Consider the following 4,927-nt stretch of genomic DNA (forward strand, 5'->3'; position numbering starts at 1 on the left):
TATCAGCTCCATACCAATGTTAGTCCTCTCCTCTCTCCTCCACTGACACCATGAATGAATTCAGTGCCAACCTGTATACATTTAGAGCTTATAGTAAATACATTGAATAATTACATTTAATTTATGCATTGTAGCATGGTTTATACTTATAGCTACTGTAAACATGAAATTGACTTTTATAATGCAAAATGTAAAACAATGTAACCAATAATTTTGTACCTGAACTTGGATCTTAAAACTTCATAGTAGCATCTAAAGGTAGCAATTTGTGAGTTTCATAGCAAATTTTGTGGTAAAACACTTAATCATTTAGAAATCTGAAGCTTTCTCTCTCTGTCTCTTATTTCTCTTTTCATTACTTTAGTATCAGCACATCCAGTTAGTCCTAGCTCTCCAATAACTTTTTCTACTCGTCTCTTTTTCTCTGCCCACTTCATGCTGTTCGGTAGCCTCAGAGCAGCTAAGAAGTACAAGTTCTCACGGACAGAGAGAGTACCCATGATGACATCATCCTTTAAAGAGAATGTAAATTATAAAAATATACAATGATGAATATAATTAAGATAGATCAAGATAATGGACACCTCTATAATCAGGACAGGTACATTGCTTCCTACAAAGCATGCTAAGTGACCTAAACAGCATAAGCTAACAAGCACTATCATTATAGTACATGGCTACTTTAAAAATTTATGAAAAAATTAATTTTGATTGGAATCGGCTCAAACTTTCTACACAACATAAGAACATGTATACATAACAGAGAAATTATTAAAATAAAGATTCACTCCTTTTTATTTTTTGGCAAAATTTACAGGGACTTTGGTCTGATTTTTGAAAAACTTTAAAAATTTCTAAAAAATTAATTTTGATTAGAATCAACTAAAATTTCTACGCAACATTAAAACTTGTATATGCATTAGAAGACACTATAAAATGGAGAATTCTCTCTCTTTTTAATGTTGGCAAAATTTGTGGCCCATTTCTCATTTGATTAAACAATATTAATGAAACTACAGCATACATGTATATACAGTATCATGTGATGGTCATGTGACTATGGTGTACCTGTACAACGTAACCACTCATACACTTGAAGTATTTTGGTTATGGTCATCTATTAACTAACACAATACCAGTTAGACTACCTTTTGACTTCCTGTCAGCTAGTACATCTAACAGCTTCTTGAGACACTCGTCTTGAGCTGGATCAGTCTATCCAGTAATAAAATTAGAAAAAGATGTAAGACATATTAAGGAGTGAGCCTAAAGCACTTGCAGTTAGCATTACAGCAAAGTCTGTGTGGATGTAATACGTTTACCAGAAACTTTCAATGCATATGCATGTACTATGCATAATTTGTACATGTACTGTACCTGCACATGTAACTTTAAAATTTGTAATTACCAAGAACATGCAATAAAACCCTCATAGCTGACTTAAATTAATACAAGTGGATCGTACATAGCATGATTATGGATTTTGTAACTAAAAAGAATTTTTGCTCAAAATAAAGACATACAACATATCTTTCTTCCTAATAGCATTATTTTGCTATTATTCTTTATTCCTGCTTCACTGACTAACTCCTCTTCTTTCCTAAGAGTCTTTCCTATTTAATAATGACTCATACTTAATCCCATTGGAATATATAATGGACATATTATAGCAAATCAATTTCACTAATAATTACTAACACCCACATAATATTAATACAGTATTATAGTCTGATTACTTAATGACCCTCAGTTTTAGTACATACTACCAATGGTACATTACAAAAATTACATTAAAAAGATATTAATCTCCATCCAAAAACAAAATTAACAGTAAAAGTTACGATGTACATATCATGTACATGTACAAGTACAGTATCATATTAACTCTGTGAGATTCAATTATACAGAATCGTTAATAACTGACCTTTAAATATTAGTTTCTGTGCTTCAATAGGAACTCCAAAATGAATGCTGAATTGCTGATGGAGTTAAAGACAAACAAGTACAATCAGTACTCTGAATCAGTAGTCTCCTAACAGACCACACCCAAACCACACCGTCTTATAGGGTGTGTACCACGCATGGTACCACGTGGGTATGAGCATGCGCACATTGACTTGCCGCACTGGATGGACCACGTGTTGGACTTCTTAAGTCCTTTGAGCTTTTTCTCTTTCTTTTGTTCCTGGACTTTTTTGACTTCAAGACAGTACTTAATAATTTAATAATGTATAGTACCACTCTCTCTCCATCTTGTAGGTGATTTTTTTAGAAATTGTTCAAAAGAAGGTGCTCATTGAAGTTGTTGCCATTAGTTACGATAAGCCACGTCCACTTAAAACATACAAGCTGCAAGGGAGCTGATTTTAGCAGGTGTTGCATTGAAGCTAAAGTTAGTAACATACTGCGTGGTGTAATTATGATGTCACGAACTTTTAGATAAAAATTAAATCTTCTGTTGATAGTGTCAGTGCCTATATTGAGTCAAATTTTACATCAGTGTCAATCGGGTACAAAATAAGTTTTTAGTAAAAATATAATTTTAAATTTTCTAAGTATTCAGGAGGTTGATTTGACCTTTGTGTGTTCCGGTGACCTTTCAAACTGAAGCCCATATCATGACCCACAGGATTGAATTGATCATACACCTCTCTACCTCTCGGACTTTCTGCATCACAAGATAGTCAGCATAAAGTATGTTATTAAAACTTTCTACATGAATATGCCACGTAACATGTACACACGATGCATGTACATGTACATCAATATGCATCAGAAAATGTAACAACAATAGAGGGTATTTTTGAGCCATTTTTATGTAGTACAGGGACCATAGCCCAATTTTTACCACCTTTTAAAAATTTGTATAAAATCCAAACACTATCAGAATCAGTTCAAACTTTCTACACAACATAAGTACATGTACATGTATATGTATCAGAAAAAATTATAAAAATGGGAATTTTTCTCGTTTTCATTTTCGGCAAAATTGTGCCACAGTTTAGCCCAATTTTTTGAGCAACTTTTAAAATTTGCAAAAAAATCCAAGCTTGATTGGAATCACTTAAAACTTTCAGCACATTATAAGAACACATATATATATCAGAAAAATCATGAAAATGGAAAATTCTCTCTTAGTCAATTTTGACAAAATTTCGATGAAAATTCCTGTACTAAAGTACAGGATATTTGGCCCAATTTTTAATCCACTGAAAAGAAGCTGCAGGAGCATTATGCCAAAATTTTGTAGGAAACCCTGCATATTACTCTGATTAATTCTATCTCTTTCAAATCAAGTATTAACTGAGAATGATGATACAACATTATATCATTAACCATCTTTCGGGACTGAATCCCTAACTGATGATTTGTATTAACTGACTCAGTTTATTACAATGTACTAACAACTAGCTGTTTTTGTTGCTACATGTACATATACATGCATGTATTGCTCTCATTTGGGCGGTGTGATTTTGAAGAATACACAACACTATGTAACAAAAATGGCTCCAAAATCACCCTCAATTTTAAATACATTTTCTGATACATATTGATGTCCTTATACTATATAGAAAGTTTGAGCTGTTTCCGCCAACTTATGAGCATTTTAAAAAATCGGCCAATTTTTGAAAATTACCAAGGAAAAAAGCATGGGCTACAGCCCATGCTTTTTTCAAAAATTGGCTCCGAAATCATGCCTATTTTTTAAACATTTTCTGATACATAATTATTGATGTCCTCATACTGTGTAGAATGCTTGAGCTAATTCGGACTAAAACTTTTTGAGCCAATTTTAAAAGGCTATGATGATAACATATGGTTCTTTTGATAAGTAGCTTAAAAGTCTCTTCCAAATTTTACTACTTTTTAATACATATTGTTGTCCTTTTGCTACTTGTACATGTAGAAAGTTTCCAACTACCGTATAGTGGGTTTCTTTCATTCGGCCAAATTTTTGTCTTCTAGGGGAAAATCCAACTTCATGGGTTTTATTTTCGTCCTTCTGATCTGTAAGAATTGAGCCACACCCAACAACCCCACCCATAACACCCACGTGTACATGTGTTAGTGCTAACCCGACGAAGATGAACCCCGGATTGAGCTCTCCCACAGCAAATTTTGTGGGTTTAATTTTCGTTTTTGGAGCTTGGAGAACGAAAGTTTGACCGAACAGAAGAAACCCGCTATACGGTAATAATTTTAAAGTTATGAGCATTTTATAACGAGCCAGTTATAGTAAGTACATGTACCAGTGTTATTGGATGCTACGCTACTTGAAAGCTGATAATAAGAAAAGTAATTGTTATTTTTTATTGATTGGACTTGGTTCAAATTTTTTACGTGCATGATGTAGTATGAGGATTGAGGTCATTGATTTAATGTTACATGTACAATAAAATTGGCCCATCCTTCTTTACAAGGATTTTAAAGTGCAGCTCATTATCAGAATCTGTTATAAATTAATATAATAGCCTCATTTAAAAAATTTTTTGTTATCCTTTTCTCTCCATCTTCTCTCTTTCTTTACAGTTAAAGCTATGGGATGAGATGGAGTGTTATTAGGCTCACCAATCCATGCACTAATTACAGTACATACAGGTTAGTACATGTACATGTAGAATTAATTCAATGTTACATTATGTACACATTCTCTTCACTTCATCCTCTCTCTCCCTTTCCATTGTTCACATTGTCCTTATTGTCTCTCCCTAGCTCTCTCAAAGGATAGTAATTGCTGGTTAGTTGATTAGAGGCTAGTGGAAAGTGAATCATGTTTGAAGATTAAAGAAGCGGCTGGCACTGAGCATGTTTGGACTGCTGACGATTTAAAGCTAACAAATACAAAAAGTTTTTATTTTGGCAATGAATTTTGTATAATTACATGTATTATTATGTTTACAATAATAAAACTATTATTACTATTATT

General features: G+C 32.9%; 2 long non-coding RNA genes across 3 annotated transcripts; one reads left to right on the top strand and one right to left on the bottom strand.

The window, feature by feature from the left end:
- Positions 1–2,070, bottom strand: LOC109584438 (uncharacterized). The gene is made up of 6 exons (XR_002186000.1): positions 1,925–2,070; positions 1,527–1,613; positions 1,069–1,215; positions 360–512; positions 220–252; positions 1–71 (listed from the first exon to the last, which is right to left on the bottom strand). It is a non-coding gene; the product is annotated as an uncharacterized LOC109584438 (long non-coding RNA).
- A 96-nt stretch (positions 2,071–2,166) lies between these two features.
- On the top strand, positions 2,167–4,917 carry LOC109584437 (uncharacterized). 2 transcript variants are annotated; one of them, XR_002185999.1, is made up of 5 exons: positions 2,167–2,392; positions 2,440–2,694; positions 3,967–4,191; positions 4,531–4,599; positions 4,714–4,917. It is a non-coding gene; the product is annotated as an uncharacterized LOC109584437 (long non-coding RNA). The 2 variants fall into 2 exon arrangements; XR_002185998.1 differs by lacking the exon at positions 3,967–4,191 and having other exon boundaries at positions 2,172–2,392; positions 4,714–4,910.
- The last annotated feature ends 10 nt before the right edge of the window (positions 4,918–4,927 follow it).

This window comes from Amphimedon queenslandica, unplaced genomic scaffold, assembly GCF_000090795.2.
Source record: "Amphimedon queenslandica unplaced genomic scaffold, v1.1 AMPQUscaffold_13209, whole genome shotgun sequence".
Lineage (NCBI taxonomy): Eukaryota > Metazoa > Porifera > Demospongiae > Haplosclerida > Niphatidae > Amphimedon > Amphimedon queenslandica.